Raw genomic sequence first — 24,000 nt, forward strand, 5'->3', positions numbered from 1 at the left:
ACGCCTATGAGTCACATATTATACACTGCTCAAAAAAATAAAGGGAACACTAAAATAACACATCCTAGATCTGAATGAATGAAATATTCTTATTAAATACTTTGTTCTTTACATAGTTGAATGTGCTGACAACAAAATCACAGAAAAATTATCAATGGAAATCAAATTTATTAACCCATGGAGGTCTGGATTTGGAGTCACACTCAAAATTAAAGTGGAAAAACACACTACAGGCTGATCCAACTTTGATGTAATGTCCTTAAAACAAGTCAAAATGAGGCTCAGTAGTGTGTGTGGCCTCCACGTGCCTGTTTGACCTCCCTACAACCCACAAAAGTGGCTCAGGTAGTGCAGCTCATCCAGGATGGCACATTAATGCGAGCTGTGGCAAGAAGGTTTGCTGTGTCTGTCAGCGTAGTGTCCAGAGCATGGAGGCACTACCAGGAGACAGGCCAATACATCAGGAGACGTGGAGGAGGCCGTAGAAGGGCAATAACTCAGCAGCAGGACCGCTACCTTCGCCTTTGTGCAAGGAGGAACAGGAGTAGCACTGCCAGAGCCCTGCAAAATGACCTCAGCAAGCCACAAATGTGCATGTGTCTACTCAAACGATCAGAAACAGACTCCATGAGAGTGGTATGAGGGCCCGACGTCCACAGGTGAGGGTTGTGCTTACAGCCCATCACCGTGCAGGGCGTTTGGCATTTACCAGAGAACACCAAGATTGGCAAATTCGCCACTGGCGCCCTGTGCTCTTCACAGATGAAAGCAGGTTCTCACTGAGCACATGTGACAGACGTGACAGAGTCTGGAGACGCCAAGGAGAACGTTCTGCTGCCTGCAACATCCTCCAGCATGACCGGTTTGGCAGTGGGTCAGTAATGGTGTGGGGTGGCATTTCTTTGGGGGGCCGCACAGCCCTCCATGTGCTCGCCAGAGGTAGCCTGACTGCCTTTAGGTACTGAGATGAGATCCTCAGACCCCTTGTGAGACCATATGCTGGTGCGGTTGGCCCTGGGTTCCTCCTAATGCAAGACAATGCTAGACCTCATGTGGCTGGAGTGTGTCAGCAGTTCCTGCAAGACGAAGGCATTGATGCTATGGACTGGCCCGCCCGTTCCACAGGCCTGAATCCAATTGAGCACATCTGGGACATCATGTCTCGCTCCATCCACCAGCCCCACGTTGCACCACAGACTGTCCAGGAGTTGGCGAATGCTTTAGTCCAGGTCTGGGAGGAGATCCCTCAGGAAACCATCCGCCACCTCATCAGGAGCATGCCCAGGCGTTGTAGGGAGGTCATACAGGCACGTGGAGGCCACACACACTACTGAGCCTCATTTTGACTTGTTTTAAGGACATTACATCAAAGTTGGATCAGCCTGTAGTGTGTTTTTCCACTTTAATTTTGAGTGTGACTCCAAATCCAGACCTCCATGGGTTAATAAATTTGATTTCCATTGATCATTTTTCTGTGATTTTGTTGTCAGCACATTCAACTATGTAAAGAACAAAGTATTTAATAAGAATATTTCATTCATTCAGATCTAGGATGTGTTATTTTAGTGTTCCCTTTATTTTTTTGAGCAGTGTAGAAAGTTTGTGAGGCAAAATTTATTTCCAAGTGCTGTCAGTTTCTGGACTCATGTGGCCGATGGCCATTTTGGGCTACCCAATTATAGGACAATGTGTCCTATTGGTCATTTTCAAAGAAGATTGATTCTGACTTCTGTACATACCAAAAAAAAAAAAAAAGGGAATATAAACTAAACATCACATTTTCCAATTCCAGTGCCCCATCTCACTATATGGCTGCAGTACCTAATACCTGCCACAGGGGGGAGAAAGACGGTACACGTGGAATATGCTGGCCATAAGATGGACAGCTGTGGGAGCCTACCAGAGCCCACGGGTGTTTCTCCACCCCAATGTGTTTTCACCAATGTATAGTGCAAATCATGTTGACTTACTGTGCCGTACTGTTAGAGCCAGGCAATGCATCTTCAGTGGTACCAGTTGTAGTTTGCTGTCCCCAGGGACAGCATTGCCCAGTAATATATAGTAGTAAATAATCCCTATGTTTATACAGCGGAAGACGTATTAAAGAGCTCAAGTTACAGAGCTGACTCCGGACCCTAAGTTGGTGAGTAAACTTGTTGCTTTCATGCAGGACGATGATTGTATCAAATCCTTTTACAACAAACATATCTGTTTATATTAACTTATAATATGTTGCCAAATAGCCCATAGATGTTTTTATCTGTAACCTCCTGTAAGTTATCTTAATATTGCTTTGTATATTTGGTTAATTGCCTGGTATTACTCTGCACCTTTGGTGCCACTGTGGATGTTAGCGCATGAATCAGGTATGGGTGCTGTTATTATATATGCCAAATACAGTACAGTACATAGAGTATGTGTGCTGGGGAAGGTGTGTCTGCCCTGTGCAGTCACAGTCCATGAGTTCTGTCACGTACATGATGCCGGGAATCACTTCCTAGTGATGTGTCCACAGATCAGCTGCTCGGCTCTCCCTGGGGAAATGTACTAAGCCTTATAAAGTACCAATCAGCTCCTAACTGTCATTTGTCAAGCATAGCCTTCAACATGGTAGTTAGGAGCTGATTGGTTGGTACTTTATCTCTCTCCACTTTATTACTCTCCTAGGCTTAGTACATCTGCCCCAAGGGTTTATACTTTACTATGGGGGTCATTCCAACCCGATCGCTTGCTGCAGTTTATCACAGCGCAGCGATCGGGTCGGAATTGCGCCGGCGCATGCTGGACGGCCGAAGCCCGTCGTTTCCCTGGGATCGCCTCTGCCTGATTGACAGGCAGAGGCGGTCGCTGGGTGGGAGGCGGCGGCACGGCAGCGTTTGCCCGCCGTTATGGGGGCGCGGTCCGGCCAACGCAGGCATGGCCGGACCATGCTGGGGGCGGGCCGCAGCAGCTGCATGATGTCACACGCATCCGCTGCGGTCCGTGGAGCGACGAGTAGCTCCCGGGCCAGCACGCTAAAGCTGCGCTGGCCGGGAGCTACTCCTAAAGTGCAAAAGCATTGCCTCTGTGCCCTGTGTTGGGCTTCCGCCCGCATGTCTATTGTCATGATCGTAACCCTGCAAATCAACTCGGAATGGCCCCCTATGTTGGAAATGAATTGCAAATGAAGTTCACTGTGTGAATTTCCCATGAAAACGGCTTGTAGGGCCCCAACTCTTTGTTGAATTGGTCTCCTGTGTGTACTAGATTCACAAGGGGAAATTCAATTCCAGGTGAAGGGTGTGAATTGGCACTGCCACAGCGTTTAAACGCCAGCAACTGCATCTCGCATCCTTCACCCAACCAAATCCCGAATATGCACAAAATTGCTTGTTACCGTATTGGGCAACAAACACCTCTGTGCGAGATCAGGCTGCCATAAAGCGCAGCTATTGTCAGGCTGATTCGGCTGGGTGGAAGTATTCGCCTGCAGTTAAATACCCCCTCCCAATAATGTCTAAAGATTGTTTTCAGTATACAGTATAAAGGATATATTTTGGTGGTAGCTATATTGGTTGATGTGCATAAAATCAACATAAAATCACTATATATTCCCACACGTCCCTGAAATAATATAATCAAAAGACATTGCAGGGGTGATTTATGAAGAATCAATTTCATAAATTGCCTTTGAAATCAGTTAAAATGTTTTCATTGATTTCAGAAACTCGAGATTGCTTAAAACCCGTTAGATGTAAAAAATAATAATAATAATGAATAGATATTTTCCAGTACATTTAAATGGCCCATTAATTTCAGTGTTACTTAAAGACTGTGTGCTACATGTAAATATTCCATGTCTCCCAACTCCAGATGGGAGTTAGCCCGGAGGGTTGGGAGTTATGTTCCTTTCACAGTTGCTGTTTTTCAGTACTCTGGTAGGTTATTGATAAACTCACAGCACAGTGCTGGTAGTGTTTGGGTAGTAGGGGTGATGGAGGTTTGAGTGCTGTTGTTTTGCAGGCACAACCGCATAAATGCACCAAGGTTTCCTAGACTAGCCAAGGATCTGTTTTCATTATAGCAAGGCCCCCATTTTTGTGGCCTTCCTGTTTATGTAAACCCTAGGCCAGGCTGTCTCCTGCTGTGGTTGGCTGAGGACTGGAGGGGTTGCTACAATAGCTACTCCAACTACATGGGAGCTGACTTGCTTCACTAAAATTGTCACTGCTTGGATCCCTTTAGTTATAGATTAGTGTTTAATACATCTAAATTGTCCTCAACAAATGTTCTATAACATTTAGAAAACTGAATCAACATCCATCCAGTGGTTCTCGAGACTTGCCCAAATGGACAGATAGATGTCTACCAGGGACTTTATTTTAAACAGAGAGAGAGAGAGAGAGACTAATCGAGCTTTCTCTATCGTCCTAGTGGATGCTGGGGTTCCTGAAAAGACCATGGGGAATAGCGGCTCCGCAGGAGACAGGGCACAAAAAGTAAAGCTTTTTCAGATCAGGTGGTGTGCACTGGCTCCTCCCCCTATGACCCTCCTCCAGACTCCAGTTAGATTTTTGTGCCCGGCCGAGAAGGGTGCAATCTAGGTGGCTCTCCTAAAGAGCTGCTTAGAAAAAGTTTAGCTAGGTTTTTTATTTTACAGTGATTCCTGCTGGCAACAGGATCACTGCAGCGAGGGACTGAGGGGAGAAGGAGTCAACTCACCTGCGTGCAGGATGGATTGGCTTCTTGGCTACTGGACATCAAGCTCCAGAGGGACGATCACAGGTACAGCCTGGATGGTCACCGGAGCCGCGCCGCCGGCCCCCTTGCAGATGCTGAAGTCAGAAGAGGTCCAGAATCGGCGGCTGAAGACTCCTGCAGTCTTCTAAAGGTAGCGCACAGCACTGCAGCTGTGCGCCATTTTCCTCTCAGCACACTTCACACGGCAGTCACTGAGGGTGCAGGGCGCTGGGAGGGGGGCGCCCTGGGAGGCAAATGAATACCTATAAAGGCTAAAAATACCTCACATATAGCCCCTAGAGGCTATATGGAGATATTTAACCCCTGCCTGATTTTTCTAAATAGCGGGAGACGAGCCCGCCAGAAAAGGGGCGGGGCCTATCTCCTCAGCACACGGCGCCATTTCCTCTCACAGCTCCGCTGGTCAGGACGGCTCCCAAGTCTCTCCCCTGCACTGCACTACAGAAACAGGGTAAAACAGAGAGGGGGGGGCAAATTTATGGCGATATTTTGATATAACAAAGCAGCTATAAGGGAGCACTTATTATAAGGCTATCCCTGATATATATATATAGCGCTTTTGGTGTGTGCTGGCAAACTCTCCCTCTGTCTCCCCAAAGGGCTAGTGGGTCCTGTCTTCGTTAGGAGCATTCCCTGTGTGTCTGCTGTGTGTCGGTACGTGTGTGTCGACATGTATGAGGACGATATTGGTGTGGAGGCGGAGCAATTGCCAAATATGAGGATGTCACCCCCTAGGGAGTCGACACCAGAATGGATGCCTTTATTTAAGGAACTACGGGATAGTGTCAACACGCTAAAGCAGTCGTTTGACGACATGAGGCGGCCGGACAATCAATTAGTGCCTGTCCAGGCGACTCAAACACCGTCAGGGGCTGTGAAACGCCCTTTGCCTCAGTCGGTCGACACAGACCCAGACGCAGGCACTGACTCCAGTGGTGACGGTGACGATTCAACCGTATTTTCCAGTAGGGCCACACGTTATATGATTTTGGCAATGAAGGAGGCGTTACATTTAGCTGATACTACAGGTACCACTAAACAGGGTATTATGTGGGGTATGAAAAAACTACCTATAGTTTTTCCTGAATCAGAAGAATTAAATGACGTGTGTAATGAAGCGTGGGTTGCCCCTGATAAAAAGCTGATAATTTCAAAGAAATTATTGGCATTATACCCTTTCCCGCCAGAGGTTAGGGAGCGCTGGGAAACACCTCCTAGGGTGGACAAGGCGCTAACACGCTTATCTAAACAAGTGGCGTTACCCTCTCCTGAGACGGCCGCACTTAAAGATCCATCAGATAGGAGGATGGAAAATATCCAAAAAAGTATATACACACATGCAGGTGTTATACTACGACCAGCTGTAGCGACTGCCTGGATGGGCAGTGCTGGGGTAGTTTGGTCAGAGTCCCTGATTGAAAATATTGATACCCTGGACAGGGACAATATTTTACTGTCGTTAGAACAAATAAAGGATGCATTTCTTTATATGCGTGATGCACAGAGGGATATCTGCACACTGGCATCACGGGTAAGTGCTATGTCCATTTCGGCCAGAAGAGCTTTATGGACGCGACAGTGGACAGGCGATGCGGATTCAAAACGGCATATGGAAGTTTTGCCGTATAAAGGGGAGGAGTTATTTGGAGTCGGTCTATCAGATTTGGTGGCCACGGCTACAGCCGGGAAATCCACCTTTCTACCTCAAGTCACTCCCCAACAGAAAAAGGCACCGACTTTTCAACCGCAGCCCTTTCGTTCCTTTAAAAATAAGAGAGCAAAGGGCTATTCATATCTGCCACGAGGCAGAGGTCGAGGGAAGAGACAGCAACACGCAGCTCCTTCCCAGGAACAGAAGCCCTCCCCGGCTTCTACAAAAGCCTCAGCATGACGCTGGGGCTTCTCAAGCGGACTCGGGGACGGTGGGCGGTCGTCTCAAAAATTACAGCGCGCAGTGGGCTCACTCGCAGGTAGATCCCTGGATCCTGCAGATAATATCTCAAGGGTACAGGTTGGAATTAGAGACAGATCCACCTCGCCGTTTCCTGAAGTCTGCTTTACCAACGTCCCCCTCCGAAAGGGAGACGGTTTTGGAAGCCATTCACAAGCTGTACTCTCAGCAGGTGATAGTCAAGGTACCTCTTCTACAACAAGGGAAGGGGTATTATTCCACTCTTTTTGTGGTACCGAAGCCGGATGGCTCGGTAAGGCCTATTCTAAATCTGAAGTCCTTGAACCTGTACATAAAGAAGTTCAAGTTCAAGATGGAGTCACTCAGAGCAGTGATAGCGAACCTGGAAGAGGGGGACTTTATGGTATCCTTGGACATCAAGGATGCGTATCTCCACGTTCCAATTTACCCCTCACACCAGGGGTACCTCAGGTTCGTTGTACAAAACTGTCACTATCAGTTTCAGACGCTGCCGTTCGGATTGTCCACGGCACCTCGGATCTTTACAAAGGTAATGGCCGAGATGATGATTCTTCTTCGAAGAAAAGGCATATTAATTATCCCATACTTGGACGATCTCCTAATAAGGGCGAGGTCCAGAGAACAGCTAGAGATGGGATTAGCACTGTCTCAAGAAGTGCTAAAACAGCACGGGTGGATTCTGAATATTCCAAAATCCCAGTTAATGCCGACAACTCGTCTGCTGTTCCTAGGGATGATTCTGGACACGGTTCAGAAAAAGGTTTTTCTCCCGGAGGAAAAAGCCAAGGAGTTATCCGAGCTTGTCAGGAACCTCCTAAAACCAGGAAAGGTGTCTGTACATCAATGCACAAGAGTCCTGGGAAAAATGGTGGCTTCTTACGAAGCAATTCCATTCGGCAGATTCCACGCAAGAATTTTCCAAAGGGATCTGTTGGACAAATGGTCAGGGTCGCATCTTCAGATGCACCTACGGATAACCCTGTCTCCAAGGACAAGGGTGTCTCTTCTGTGGTGGTTGCAGAGTCCTCATCTATTGGAGGGCCGCAGATTCGGCATACAGGATTGGATCCTGGTGACCACGGACGCCAGCCTGAGAGGCTGGGGAGCAGTCACACAAGGAAGAAACTTCCAGGGAGTATGGACGAGCCTGGAAACGTCTCTCCACATAAACATTCTGGAACTAAGAGCAATATACAATGCTCTAAGCCAGGCAGAACCTCTGCTTCAGGGAAAACCGGTGTTGATCCAGTCGGACAACATCACGGCAGTCGCCCATGTGAACAGACAGGGCGGCACAAGAAGCAGGAGTGCAATGGCAGAAGCTGCAAGGATTCGTCGCTGGGCAGAGAATCATGTGATAGCACTGTCAGCAGTGTTCATCCCGGGAGTGGACAACTGGGAAGCAGACTTCCTCAGCAGACACGATCTTCACCCGGGAGAGTGGGGACTTCATCCAGAAGTCTTCCACATGCTGGTAACCCGTTGGGAAAGACCAATGGTGGACATGATGGCGTCTCGCCTCAACAAAAAACTGGACAGGTATTGCGCCAGGTCAAGAGATCCGCAGGCAATAGCTGTGGACGCGCTGGTAACGCCTTGGGTGTACCAGTCGGTGTATGTGTTTCCTCCTCTGCCTCTCATACCAAAAGTATTGAGAATTATACGGCAAAGAGGCGTAAGAACGATACTAGTGGTTCCGGATTGGCCAAGAAGGACTTGGTACCCGGAACTTCAAGAGATGATCACGGAAGATCCGTGGCCTCTACCTCTAAGGAGGGACTTGCTTCAGCAGGGTCCCTGTCTGTTTCAAGACTTACCGCGGCTGCGTTTGACGGCATGGCGGTTGAACGCCGGATCCTAAAGGAAAAAGGCATGCCGGAAGAAGTCATTCCTACTTTGATTAAAGCAAGGAAGGAAGTAACCGTGCAACATTATCACCGAATTTGGCGAAAATATGTTGCGTGGTGCGAAGATCGGAGTGCTCCGACGGAGGAATTTCAACTGGGTCGATTCCTACATTTCCTGCAATCAGGATTGTCTATGGGTCTCAAATTGGGATCTATTAAGGTTCAAATTTCGGCCCTGTCGATTTTCTTTCAAAAAGAATTGGCTTCAGTCCCTGAAGTCCAGACCTTTGTTAAGGGAGTGCTGCATATACAGCCTCCTGTGGTGCCTCCAGTGGCACCGTGGGATCTCAATGTGGTTTTGGACTTTCTAAAATCTCATTGGTTTGAACCACTAAATAAGGTGGATTTGAAATATCTCACTTGGAAAGTGACCATGCTTCTAGCCCTGGCTTCTGCCAGGAGAGTATCAGAATTGGCAGCTTTATCTTACAAAAGCCCATATCTGATTTTCCATTCGGACAGGGCAGAACTGCGGACTCGTCCGCATTTTCTCCCTAAGGTGGTGTCAGCATTTCATCTGAACCAGCCTATTGTAGTGCCTGCGGCTACAAGTGACTTGGAGGACTCCAAGTTACTGGACGTTGTCAGAGCATTAAAAATATATATTGCAAGGACAGCTGGAGTCAGAAAATCTGACTCGTTGTTTATATTGTATGCACCCAACAAGATGGGTGCTCCTGCGTCTAAGCAGACGATTGCTCGTTGGATCTGTAGCACAATCCAACTTGCACATTCTGTGGCAGGCCTGCCACAGCCTAAATCTGTAAAGGCCCACTCCACAAGGAAGGTGGGCTCATCTTGGGCGGCTGCCCGAGGGGTCTCGGCATTACAACTTTGCCGAGCAGCTACGTGGTCAGGGGAGAACACGTTTGTAAAATTTTACAAATTTGATACTCTGGCTAAGGAGGACCTGGAGTTCTCTCATTCGGTGCTGCAGAGTCATCCGCACTCTCCCGCCCGTTTGGGAGCTTTGGTATAATCCCCATGGTCTTTTCAGGAACCCCAGCATCCACTAGGACGATAGAGAAAATAAGATTTTACTTACCGATAAATCTATTTCTCGGAGTCCGTAGTGGATGCTGGGCGCCCATCCCAAGTGCGGATTATCTGCATAAATTGTACATAGTTATTGTTAACTAATTCGGGTTATTGTTGAAGGAAGCCATCTTTCAGAGGCTCCGCTGTTATCATACTGTTAACTGGGTTTAGATCACAGGTTGTACGGTGTGATTGGTGTGGCTGGTATGAGTCTTACCCGGGATTCAAAATCCTCCCTTATTGTGTACGCTCGTCCGGGCACAGTACCTAACTGGAGTCTGGAGGAGGGTCATAGGGGGAGGAGCCAGTGCACACCACCTGATCTGAAAAAGCTTTACTTTTTGTGCCCTGTCTCCTGCGGAGCCGCTATTCCCCATGGTCTTTTCAGGAACCCCAGCATCCACTACGGACTCCGAGAAATAGATTTATCGGTAAGTAAAATCTTATTTTTCCCATTAATTTCAATAACCCATGCTGGAAATGCCATTGAAATGAGTGTGGAAAGTTGCCTCCTTTGTTGTCAACCCATGAATATCAAATTCTTTGCAATGTTCGTGATAGTGTCCCTTTAAGAAGCATGGCAGGATCTGCAACCGAAAGTGGTTAGATGGATGTGCTGCTATATAATTTCAGTCATACATAATCATATTTGGCAAAATTATTTAAAACTACAATTTAAGTGTTTCATTTCAATACCAGTGGGTACATAATCCTAAACAGGCAGGCTAACCTCAGCTGGACAGGCCATTTCGCAATCACAAAGTGGTTCAGGAATGTGAGCTACAGTGGTGCCACAAATTTTATCTAAACTGCCTTCTTTATGCACCAATCTCTCACGCTGTCCAGTCTTGGACTATCCATCTCTACCCCTCTATCTCAACTGCCCATTGCAAGAGCTCCATCCCATTTTTAGAAGGTGGGTCTTGGTGCCCCTGGGAGCTGGTTGCTCTGGGAGTCCACGCGGTGCTGACCGTATCAGTCTCTATCCAGTATTGTGCCATAGAGTTGCAAAGAAATGCTCTAGCCGAGGGTTTTCAACTCCAGTCCTCAAGTACTACCAACAGGCCATGTTTTCTGGATCTTCTTAATCTTACACACGTGAATTGAACTGTTTTACTGGGTCAGTAATAATCCCAGCTGTTTGCACAGAGAGAAACACAGCCATTTTAGGGGAGTGATGAGGCCAGGATCTCTGCCAGAAGATGTAGATTTCCTGGCCAGCCGAAGATAGTTGCAGGTGATGTGATGTTACATCCTAGGATGCAGCTTGGATCACTAATGCAGGCAGGAGGCATCTACTTACATCAGACACCTCCTCTGTCCACATCTGAGTCAGGCCCATTGTTAGCACTGTTATAACCGCTGACCACGACACACATAAGGGATTGCTCACGTATCTTTGTTACTTTAGAGCAAAATCCCCGCTGACATTTATTCAGGTGACAGTTATGAGAGCTATAAGCAAGGTCCAAGGTCTGCCATAGAGATCTATAATCTGTATGATGTCTGACACACATGCACGGTATACGTGTCTTGTGGAGATGTCAGTTACCTAAGATACGGTGAGAATGTATTATCTTGTACGCCATCAGTGGAATACATGAACAATGGCCCTCATTCCGAGTTGTTCGCTCGCTAGCAGATTTTAGCAGCATTGCACACGCTAAGCCGCCGCCTACTGGGAGTGAATCTTAGCTTATCAAAATTGCGAACGAAAGATTTGCAATATTGCGAAAAGACTTCTCTGTGCAGTTTCTGAGTAGCTCGAGACTTACTCTTCCACTGCGATCAGTTCAGTGCTTGTCGTTCCTGGTTTGACGTCACAAACACACCCAGCGTTCGCCCAGACACTCCTCCGTTTCTCCAGCCACTCCCACGTTTTTCCCAGAAACGGTAGCGTTTTTTCAAACACTCCCATAAAACGGCCTGTTTCCACCCAGAAACACCCACTTCCTGTCAATCACATTACGATCACCAGAACGAAGAAAAAACCTTGTAATGCCGTGAGTAAAATACCTAACTGCATAGCAAATTTACTTGGCGCAGTCGCACTGTGGACATTGCGCATGCGCATTAGCGACTAATCGCTCCGTTGCGGAAAAAAAAATAACGAGCGATCAACTCGGAATGACCACCAATGTGTATTTCTATCATGCTTCATTCATTAACACCATATTTGCCTACCCCATGCTGTACAATGCCTATGATATCCCCCCATGCTGTACAATGCCTATGATATCAGCTTCCCCCTCCCCATGCTGTACAATGCCTATGATATCAGCTTTGTATAGCAGTGGTGTGGCCACGATGATGCGACCACGACTGTCACGCACCCTGTACTGCCTCCAGTACATAGTCACACCACCGCCATGTCCCTATCCAGAGTCACGCCCTCCCTCCATGTTTCCTGCTGTGCCAAGCTGGCTGCCCTCTCCCGGAGGGGGCAGACAGAAAGTCGGCAACCCCGATTAACACTTCTACACTGGGAAACACAAACAACATAAATTTTTGGATTAGGCTTTATGCAAGTGTAAAAAACTATCAGTCCCTCTGTGTCTAACTCACTCCTGGCAGCTTCCATCATACAGTTCCTCTGACTTTCTGAGAGCTGTGACATAGAGAGGAGAGCACTTACGTATAAGGAAAACACATTCCCCCTATGCCCTATCTCCCGCCAAATCAAGCACAGAGAGGAAGTGGTTTTACACACGCACTTTAGTGCCAACTTATACGGTAAATACTTTTATCCCTTCATTTGTCAGGGTAAATGCACAGAAGTTATAGCATACCTGCCTACTCTGCCTATCCCTATCAGACTTTCCATCTCTCTACAAAACTTCTCAAGACCCAATTTTTCATCAAACCCAGCCGTCTCTCATCCTAACCCTCTGTTCCATTCTCCCTGTCTCCCCTATTTGTGTCACCTCTGTCTGTCTGCCCCTCCCCTTTAGAATGTAAGCTCTCACAAGCAGGGCCCTCTTTCCTCATGTGGTCATCCCTCTCTTACCTAAACCATCTTATACTCCATACTGTTTCGACAGCCCCAAATTCCTTTGTTTTCTGCCACCCTGATACTTATTACATTGTCTCCTGATGTAACCATCGGGAGGCATTAGATATGCCGCCTGTCAGGATCCCGGTGTTCACCATATCGACGCCGGAATCCCGACAGCCGGCATATCGACAACTGTTCTTCCTCTTGGAGTGTTCATGACTCCCCTGGAGGGAGAATAAATAGCATTATGCGCCACCGCGCCCGCAGTGTGGCGAGCGCAGGGGCTCTTTTGCGCTCACCCCACTGCCTGCATGCCGGCGGTCGGGATCCCAAGCGCCGGCATAACATACTACACCCGTAACAATGTTTGTATACCCTGTACTAGTCCTATATTGTCTTGTACTGTAAGTCGCTGTTTTCTTGTTTTGCTTATTTGTGTACTGTGTAACTGGGCGCTGCGGATCCCTTGTGGCGCTATACAAATAAATAATAATAAAATATTTTTGAAAAAGTATTTGAGGGAGATTGTGTAACTAATACCTACAGTATAAGCACAGAAGTGTAGTGCTACATCTGGGAGGCAGGCCATAAAAATTACTTCCATCAAAATGTACTGTGAATGAGCCCCAAAGCAGTTCATTAGTCCTACTTGTTGATGAAAAGAGACTGAAACTTTTCAGGGCTTGCTTGTGTATTGTGTTTTACTAGTGGTTCCATAAGTGGCCACGAGAAACCTTATTTGAAAATCTTTTGTCTTATAGGGCCTAATTCCACCAGAGAAGTGTTTGCACACTGAAGCCCCTGTGAGTGTTGCGCACGTTCAGGAGCCGAACTGCATTGGCATCTCAATTATGCGAATGCTTCTGCTTGATTGACAGGCAGAGGCGTTAGTGGGGAGGACTGGGGCGTCAACGCTGCGTTTTGGGGGTGGCATTGCAATGTTGGGGGGGGAGACGGTCCGGACAACGCAGGCGTGTCCAGACCATTTGCAGGGCGGGCCGCGGTGGCTGCGTGACATCACACACAGCCAATTCGACCCAAAACATGGTGTCCCGACATCTGCCTTCACTGCTGGGCTGCGTAGGCATGGGGCAACCCTAAACATGCGAGTGCTTTGCTGTTTAGTGAAGCGCTCGCATTTCAGTGCGGGGGGGGGGAGGAGGTGACCCGGCATCCAGTGCGGCCTTGCCCTGTGCTGGGTGGCCCCCCGCATGTTAGTTACGACTCATGCTGAATTAGGCCCGTAGCCAATTCAGGGACATGGCATTGCTTATCATATATGAATCATACTTGCCTACTCTCCCGGATCAGCTGGGAGGCTCCCAAAAATTAGGTGGCGCTCCCGGCCCCCAGAAAGGTAGGCAAGCCTCCCGGAGGCCCCCACAGCCCCTCGTACCCCCATACCGCTGGAGAAAGTGGGCGGTCTAAGGAGGCGGATGATGCGATTCTTGGTGAACAATGTCATCGTAGCCCCATCCCCCGCTTTACAATGCCGGTAATGTGGGTATTGCATAGCAGGGGGCGTGGCCGTGATGTCAATCTCATCTCTACGCCTCCAGACCACCCTCTTTTTCAGAGCCCCACCCCCTTTTACATAGCTCCACTCCCTAGTCAGCCGACATTGTTGCTCCCACCCGGAGGATGTGTATACAGTATATCCCTGATTTCTCTCCCCCCCCCCCCCCCCCAAGAATATAACAGCTACATAATGGAGGTAATGTAATCAGGAAGATTGCTAGACTCTTTAGGGAGTCAGGGAGATTGCCGCTATTTCAGGGAGTCAGGGAGATTGCTACTATTTCAGGGAGTCTCCCTGACAATCAGTGAGGGTTGGTACATAGGAGTTATAGGGTATGATTTCTTTGAACACTCTTTTCCATTTTCAGCAGACATCTCATACACATTCTGAGCACAATTTTCCCCTTTCATTTCCCAATTGTTCTAGTTCTTTACTCATGAATATTCCTCCTGATTCACATAGTTCTCTTTGATCTTTGTGTAGAAAGGCTATTTAGTAGGAATTAAAATAAAAAAATACAGTATCGTTTCATGATTAGTTGTCCTTTGCCCAGCTGTGCTTACGGGGGTTCATTCATGTGTAAAATATCCATTTGATCTGTAATTGAGAGGGGGAGATTAAGCAAATCTTGGAGAGAGGAAAAGTCTAGAAGTTGCTCATAGCAACCAATAAGCTCTTTACTGTCATTTTTCTAGCACTGCTTTAGAAGCTAATTGGTAGGTATGGGCATTTCTTCTTTTTATCTCTCCAAGGGCTTACGGTCATTAGGTCGACAAGACTTAGGTCGACAGTCATTAGGTCGACCATTGTTGGTCGACATTCATTAGGTCAACATGGTCATTAGGTCGACATGGAAAAAGGTCGACATGAGTTTTTCCCTTTTTTATTTTTTGAACTTTTTCATACTTTACGATCCACGTGGACTACAATAGGGAACGGTGACCTGTGCCGAGCGCAGCAGTAGCGAAGTGAGGCACCTTGCCCGAAGCATGGCAAGTGGACACGGTGCACTAATTGGGGTTCCCCATCACTTTACGAAGAAAACAACACCAAAAAAAGTTAAAAAAAACTCATGTCGACCTTTTTCCATGTCGACCTTGTTCATGTCGCCCTAATGACCATGTTAAACTAGTGACCCTGTAGACCTAATGCATGTCAACCAATAGTGGGCGACCTAATGACTGTCGACCTAATGACCCATACCCTCTCCAAGATTGGATAAATCGCCCCCAAAGTTTAGTGCAATATCAAATGCTCTGTGATCTCTTCAGCAGAAGTAATCTTTCCTACTTGCTATAAAATGAGTTGTATCATATTTAAATTCCATTTTTTTTCCCATCAATAATTTTTATTGAAAACAGATTTTCTTTTTGCAGGGGGAAGGGATACAGAAAAGAAAAGAGGAGGGGAGGGAAAGGGATACAGAACCAGGGGAACGGGATGTAGACATACAAATATCAGGGATGTTAAGTAGTTAAACATAACAGTCCAATATAGGCAAAATACAAGAAATACAAAGATATCTGGAAAAATATATAGATGGACACAGGTCAAACAGTGAAACATATCAATAGACAGAGAATCAATTGGAATCACAGGATTAGTATGGTCAGTACTCAAGGCGGATATGAAAGCAGAGTCCGTTAGGGGGGAGGAGAAACACCTCCACCACCAGTTACGTATTCGTGCCAAGCCACCCATGTCACTAACGGGGAGGAAGCTGAGGAGGAATAAGGCATAAACTCAGTTTCCATAGTAAAATGGAATTGGATTTTGTTGGTGACTAGGGCTAGGGGAGGAGGAGAAGGTTGTTTCCAACTTTGGGCCAAATGCAGCCCTAGCTGCTACACCAATATGCCCCACCAAATATCTTTGATGAGGTGGTACCTCAGCAGGAAAAAATATGGAATAGAGCTAAGACCGGAGAGGTGGTGAGCGACAGGTTTAAGACCTTATTAATCAGTGTAAATATCTCACACCAGAAATTTCGAAGGGAAGGACAGGGCCAGAAAATATGAAAAATATTGCCTACTTCCCCAGCCACAGTTACGGCAACAATATTTGGAACAAGACTGCCGAAATGTATGTAACCTATCAGGTGTTAAATACAGTCTGTTAAGAAGTTTGATATGCATCTCTGTGTGATTCAGGCACTTAGACATTTGATAGGATGAAATAAATATTTGTTCCCATTGGGTTTCAGACAAGGGGAAATCCAAGTTTTGTTCCCATTTCAGCTGCGCACTAGATTTTGTGGTAACAAGTAAACTGACAAGAGTCTTATACCAAAAAGAGATGTCCCTCCTGGAATCACACAAAGACACACGCGCTAATACAACCTGGGACAACGGATTTGAAGGAGCCACATGTTTAGGTAAACTTTTGTACCAGTGTTGAATTTGGAAATAATGTAATAATTCTCCACTTGGTAGGTTAAATCGAGACTGGAGTCGGGAAAATGAGATTATAACATCACCATCCAGAAGATCACCCAAAACATTCAAATCACAAACATACCAGGTAGAGAGATTTAAAGTAGGGATTAATTTAGCTGTGGCTCGTAACCAGATAGTAGAATAAGGAAATTGATGCCCAGGTAGGCGGTTCACTAATTTATCCCACATCTGTAAAGATGTTCTCGTGGCTGGGAGAAGGGTCAAAGAACGAGGTCTAAAGTTTGGGTGTATCTTAAAAATATCTTCTAATGGGAAGTCCAAACTCCCTGTATGTTCAAGGGATACCCATCCCACTGCAGGCGCTCCACTCAACCAGTATTTGAGCAGGGCTAGCACACAAGCCTCTTGGTAGAGAACCAAGTCAGGCATATCTAGCCCTCCTTTTCTGCGAGGGAGAACCATTCTGGACCGAGCCAGTCTAGGTGGTCGCACCTTCCAGACATAACGTAACAGTATAGAGCGACACCTATCTAGGTACTTTTTAGGGAAAAGAAAAGGTGTGGTTCAGTATAAGTACATAAGTTTAGGTAAGAAGGTCATTTTAAAGGCTGCTAAGTGACCAATCCAATAAATGTCATAAGATAACCTGGACTTAGTCAGGTCTAAAAAGCTATTAATGAGTGGGGGTAAATTAACGTCAAGGACAGAGGTTATAGAGTGTGGGATATGGATCCCTAAGTATTGAAGTGAAGCCAAACGCCAGTTATATGTATATTGTGATTGAAGGGTGGACACTATGGGAGCTGGAATATTAATGGGGAGAGCATCTGTCTTTATTGTATTCATTTTATAATAGGAAGCTTCACTATATCGTCCCAAGATATCATGCAAGCACGGGAGAGAGGATATTGGGTCTGTAACAAATAAGAGGACGTCGTCTGCAAAGAGGCAGAACTTGTGAGTAGTATTGCCAATCGTCACCCCCGGAAAATCCCCAGACATCCTGACCCTAATAGGGAATGCATCTGACAGGAAACCGTTACTAAATACCCGTGTGGAGGGAGAGCTGTATAAAGACATTACCGAAGAAAGAATGTGACCACTAAAACCAAACTTGTCCAAAACCGAGGACATATATAGCCAGTTCAATCTATCAAACACCTTCTCGGCATCTAAAGAGAGCAGAAGAAGGCCAGTGTGAGGGGGAATAGAATCAATTAAGTCAAAGACTCTATGGGTGTTGTCAGGGGCCTGTCTACCTGGCAGAAACCTAACTTGGTCAGGGTGGTCTTCAGTATGCTGCTGGCCGGGATCCTGTCGACTAGCATACCAGCGACAGGATCCCGACCGCCGGCATGCCGACACATATTCTCCCTCTTGGGGGTCCACGACCCCCCTGGAGGGAGAATAAATAGTGCGCCACCGTGCCCGCAGCGTGGCACCGGTATGCTGGCCCCCGGGATCCCGGCCGCCGGCCACTCATACTACACCCCTTGGTCATGGGAAATGAGGGACGGTAAAAAAACATTTAAACGGGAGGCGATGAGTTTGGCAAATATTTTAACATCGCCGTTGACAAGTGCAATGGCCTATAATTTTGGCAATGCGCTGGGTATTTACCGGGCTTGGGTATAGTGATAACTTGTGCTTCCAACATTTCTGTCGGGAAAGCGCCGAGAGAGGAGACTGCATTATACAATGAGGTCAGGGTGGGAGATAATTGGTCACTAAGAGAAAGGTAAAACTCATTCATAAGCCATCTGGACCCAGGGCTTATGAATGAGTAATTTCATCACCTGAACTATCTCAGGGGAGGTCCACGGGGCATTTAATAATTCAAGTTGTTCCACAGAGAGGGAGGGGAGTTTGACGTCAGCTAGGAAGGATTGTATAGAGGCAGGGGTAGGTTGAAAAGTGAGATGGTCAGAAGAAAGAGTATACAGGGTGGTATAATATTTAGCGAATTGGTTTGCTATGTCATATGGGTTGGACACCTTACCACCTTGAGGGGAAATCAGATGTCTAATCCTATTTCGAGCCTGTAGGGCACGGATCTTGTGAGACAGCATTTTCCCTAGCCTATTAGCAGTCAAGTAAAACTTCTGTCTCAGCCTATTTAAAGCAAATTGGGTCCATCTCATAAGAAGTTTCTGAAGGTGGCCTCAAATATCATTTAATTCCTTACGTAGGGCCCTAGAGGGGTGGAGCTTATCCCTATCCTCAACCTCTTTCAGTTTAGATTCCAAGTCCTGTTGCTGTTGGATTGCCTGTCTTTTAAGTCTAGCATCGGCCTGGATCGCTGTGCCCCACACAACAGCTTTAAGGGCACACCAGAAAGTCAGGATAGAAGTGTCTGAGGGAGAATTAGTTTCCATATAATGGGAGACGCAATCATCGATCGCTTTTTTAGATATAGGGTTTGATAAAAGGTGGGGGGATAGGCGCCACGGCCGTGGGGGAGTAAATTGATGGTAAATATTCCATGACCATAGGAGTGGGGCATGATCCGACCAAGAAATAGGCAGAACATCCACCTGTTCTGAGTGTTGCAAGGTCCATTTATCGCAAAGAATAAGATCTTTGCGAGAGTAGGAATTATGCACTGAGAAATACGTATAATCTCTCCCAGTTGGATTCTGAACTCTCCACAGGTCATATAGGTCATATTCCGCCAGCAAATTACGGAAGGCTATGGATGGGCCAGCTGAAGCTGTGGACGTCTGAGAAGGAGATTGAGTAGATCTATCTAATTTTGGATCTAGCACTAAATTGTAGTCTCCCAAAACAATTAAGGCACCTTGACGAACATTCGCAATAGCCGAGCAAACTTTTCTGAGGAACGGGACTTGGTTAGAATTGGGAGCGTAGAGAGAAACTATCGTGACTAGTTTTCCCTCCAATTTTCCAACTAGAATGAGGAAATTATTATTTTTGTCGGCAGATTGGGATAGCAGTTCAAATGAAACAGAGCTCTGAAAAATAACGGCCACTCCATTTCGCTTGAAGGGACCATTTGCAAAAAAGCCAACTGGGTATCTCCGGTCTTTCAGAACCAGGGGACCCGCTGACGAAAAATGTGTTTCTTGCAGGGCAACCAGAGCCGGCCCGAACCAATATGATGCCCTAGGCAAGATTTTGGCTGGTGCCCCCTAGCAACACCGCTGGTTCCGCCTCTGACCTTGCACCTCTTTCCCAGCACCAACACCCCTTACCCATAGCAGACCTTATTTTGGTGTTTGTAGCCCCTATATTTTAAAAAGAAACAGTTCGCACAAAAGGGGTGTGTTTTTGCTGGCAAGGGGCATGGCCACACAATAGTAACCCCAATTCCAATTACGCCACACAGTACTGCAACTTTATTCACATTTGATCATGCGATAGTGTCCATAATTCATATTACATCCCACAGTAGTATTACTTTACCTTATAAACATTACTCCTTACAGTAGAGCCTCTTATTCACATTACATCACACTGAATTGCTCCTTATTCACATTACACCACACCCTATTGCTCTTTATTCATATTATATGAAACAGTAGTGCCCTTTCTATACGCAACGCCACATAATAGAGCACCTTATACACATAATGCCACACATTAGTAATGCATTTATACACATAATTCCACACAGTAATGCCCCTTACACATTATTAATGTCCTTATAAACATAATGCGCCTTACACATTATGACAACCTTTATTAATGCCCTTTTACACATAATGTCCCTTACATATATACCGCACATTATTAATGCCCTTATACACATAATGACACACATAGTGCCCTCTACACATTTGTTGCACATTATTAGTGCCCCTATACACATAATGACACACATACAGTAGTACCCTGTTACACATATGCTGCACATCATTAATGCCCTTATACACATAATGACACACATAGTGCCCCTTACACATATGTTGCATATTATTAATGCATTTTTACATGACACACAAAATGCTCCTTACACATATTCCGAACACTACTGCACAACCAACCCACTCACATGCACACAGCACTCACACTGCCACTAACACTGTGACCTCTTCCTTTGCTTGGATACAGATGTGTCCTCATAAATCTTGCCTCAATGCTAACGTCGGGCACTTTTTTTTAATGAAAATGCATCTTATTTGCATTTTCATTTAAAAAAGCACAAGCAGATTCTGCTGATTAAAATGATATGCAGCATGCCTATATATTGTGTGAGACTGTGGCTGTATCTGCATAAGAAATGCTACACAGAGAATATAGGCATGCCGCATATCATTTTAATCAGCAGAAGCTGCTGATGCCCATAGGCATATCAAATGCCCTAGGCAATTGCCTAGTTTGCCTATGCCTATGGCCGGCTCTGAGGGCAACTATGTCAGCCCTGTGTATATGAAAAGTGGACAAGGCCAGCCTGCGTTTATTGGAGGAGTTTAACCCTTTAAAGTTCAATGAGTATACACGCACCATTTAAAATAGAAAAAGATCGAAAACAGCTGACATCCCATATGGGATGGGGAGGTGGGGCAAACTATGGAAAAAAAGAGGAAAGAACTGGTAGGAAAAACCAAAAGGGCCCAGTATATCGGGTCCGTATTGCTACTGCAGGGGAAAGGTGTGCAGTAGAAAAAGTATAGGGAGGTGATGGTAGCATCACCACCCGGGGTACAAAAGACGCATGTATACCTGAAGCTGTAATGTACATCCAAAATATAAGTAACAATAAGGGTACAGACAAGTACACTTTCAACCATTTTAAGCGACCAGTAAGATACCCTTAGGTTTGCATTAATAATGGAAAAGAAGGATATCAGAGATAGAATCAGAAGAAAATGCAGGCACACATAGTTACATAAACAGCAAATGAAGGAACCAAAAGCATATACATATATAACAGATGAACTTGCGTATCTGATGTGGATTACAGGGGGGACTAAGACCCCAACCAAACAATAAGATCAACCAGGAACCACGGTAAGTGGAATATAGAGTAATCAGTCAAGACACAGACCACTCATGTGTAAGTAGCGGGCGAGTCTTCAATGTAGAAGGCACTTTAAAGGTGATGTCCCAATCGGCAAGCAGCTTAACCCCAGCGTCCAGGTTGGCAACCACGTAGGAAGAATTCTCATGGGAGATCACCAATTTCACTGGGAAGCCCCATCTGTATCGGATGTTGTGAGAACGTAGTGCCTCCGTGATAGGAGCCAGAGCTCTACGTTTAGAGATGGTCAATGCTGAGAAGTCAGGGAATATTTGTAGACCTCCAAGCGTATCCGAGTCAGATGCAGATCTAGCAGCTTGCATAATCCGCTCTTTGGTCGTGAAGAAATGAACACGGAGGAGGGTGTCTCGAGAATAGGAAGCAGAAACCGACTGCGGTTTTGGAAGCAGGTGAATTCAATCAATGAGAAGATCTCTGCCCTCTGCCCCAGGGAGCAGTTTATGGAAAAGGCTCATGGCATAGTCTAGAAGTTCCGAATTGTCCACCGAGTCAGGGATCCCCCGGATTTTAATATTATTTCTCCTCGACCTGTCCTCCAAATCCGCCATTTTGTCTTTAAACGACTCCATCTCAGCTTGTTGTCGGTCATGGGCAGAAATAAGCTCATTATGGGAGGTCACCAGTTCTTCCATTTTACATTCAAGGTGATCCGTACGGTCACCTAAAGCAGTTAACTCCACTTTGACTTTGTGAATAGCATAGAGAGGTCTTGAAGAGCTCAGATTTAAAGGCCGCAAGGACTTGACACAAAGTCTTGACAGTGAGAGGATCCGTAGAGTTAGGGTCCACCCCAGGTACCGATAAGGAGCGGCCAGAGCCCTCCAAAGTGCGGTCAGGTTGGCTCGACGGGATGGGGCCCCTAGCAGGGGACGAGGAGACACGCACCCCTTTTTGATTAGAGAAGGCCACCGGGGGCGGGAGCGAGCCCTTGAATTTTTTAGGGGGCATCACTAGAGAACTACAATAGAGTGGAATAAGCAGGTGAAGCGGGTGAGGCCAATGCGTCACAGTCCCTGGAGGCAGACTAGAATGCTGGTTCCAAACAAAAGCTATTATGTATGCATGAGAACCCCGGGTGGAGGCGTGGAGAGGACAGAGCACATCAGACCCCTATCCAAGCATCATTACATGCATAATACCCTTGTGGGGTCAGACAGAGAGATGACAAATATGAGAAAGGCACAACAAATCCCAGCAGGGGGGTACTCACAGACTTCCAGCGGGAATATCTACAGCACTATAATGCAGTGTAATATCCACACCAAGGGAGATGGCAGTGATGGGTGCTGGAGGAGAGCTCTGGGCAGAGAACACCAGTCCTGGTTCTGCCTAGGACCCAGACTCTGACGCACAAAGAGATATAGCTGCAGACTGCCCAGAAATCAAAGATGGCCGCAGGCTGTGAATGTCTCCCTCCTAGCAGGAGACAGAGAGAGAGTCCCAGCACACAGGAGGGGGAACACAAGAATCCTCTGGTCCACGGCCTCTTGGAGCCCCCAGAGACCCTTCAGGAACTGGCAGGGAGAGCTAGGAGTCGTCCGGCGGTGCCGCGTACCGTTTCCCCCGGCTCCGGAAGTCAGGCCCGGGTAGGCCTGTAACTTTAGTCCCCAGCTTCTGGGCAGTAGGTAGGCCACAATCCGCGGGACCCTCCAGGAGCGCTCCCCGATTCCGCGGACCTCACAAACTGTCCAGCGCACAGCAGCAGGAGAGGGCACCAGGTGGAAAGGAGCAAGTATGGGCAAGCAGGGAGGGAGAGAAGGTCCCGATAGCCCGGAGCTCTGCACAGACACGTCCTCTCCCTGCAGCAGCTAGGCCACACCCCCTTAAATTCCATTTTTACCTTAGAATAAAAACAAACAAAAAAACACTTAGATTGTATATTGTCACTGGTTGGGATTCAGGAATAGACTTCTTTAGAAATTATTTTTTTAACTTTCTAAAATGCTTTCCAGGAACTATACACGTATAATACTGGCTGCCTGGGATCTATTAATGTCTGTGTCATTTTCGTGATGTGGGCATGGATGACATACACCATAAGGCATAGACATCAATAAATCTATCAATATTTCTCTGGAGGGATAGACCTCTCACATCTTTGAGTTGAATCTTAGTCGCACAGTTCCCAGCGCAAATGGTGATTTTGTGCATACAGCGCATAAGCAGATGTGGATTTACACAACTTTGCGTCCGTCCTGTCCTGAGTTGAGCACAACTTGGTTGGATCTGTCTTTCTGGGAAATAGGGGGCTTCAGGACGTGAACTGGGTGGTGTCGATAGTACATAACCATACCGCCTTGTGGGAGTGTCATGGGCAGTGCTTAAAGTGGTCCTAGACAGGTGGTGGAACTCACCCCCCCCCCCAAACTTGTGTAATATTCACATTACACCACATAGTAGTGTCCCTTATTCATGGTATGACACACATTAGTGCCCCTTTTACACAAAGCCCACAGTAGTAACACCCCAA

General features: G+C 46.6%; 1 protein-coding gene across 3 annotated transcripts in view; it reads left to right on the plus strand.

Moving 5' to 3' along the window:
* The first annotated feature begins 1,979 nt into the window (after window positions 1-1,979).
* Window positions 1,980-24,000, plus strand: part of TMEM45A (transmembrane protein 45A) — a 62,442-nt gene continuing 40,421 nt past the window's right edge. Inside the window, exons 1-2 of one of the 3 annotated variants that reach the window (XM_063956239.1) lie at window positions 1,980-2,143; window positions 16,370-16,506. The gene's annotated coding sequence lies outside the window, so the exon portion shown is untranslated. Of the gene's footprint in view, window positions 2,144-16,369; window positions 16,507-17,384; window positions 17,486-24,000 lie in introns of all 3 variants that reach the window. The other 2 variants (XM_063956238.1, XM_063956237.1) reach the window with 2 other exon arrangements.

Source organism: Pseudophryne corroboree, chromosome 2 (assembly GCF_028390025.1).
Source record: "Pseudophryne corroboree isolate aPseCor3 chromosome 2, aPseCor3.hap2, whole genome shotgun sequence".
In the NCBI taxonomy this organism is placed as follows: domain Eukaryota; kingdom Metazoa; phylum Chordata; class Amphibia; order Anura; family Myobatrachidae; genus Pseudophryne; species Pseudophryne corroboree.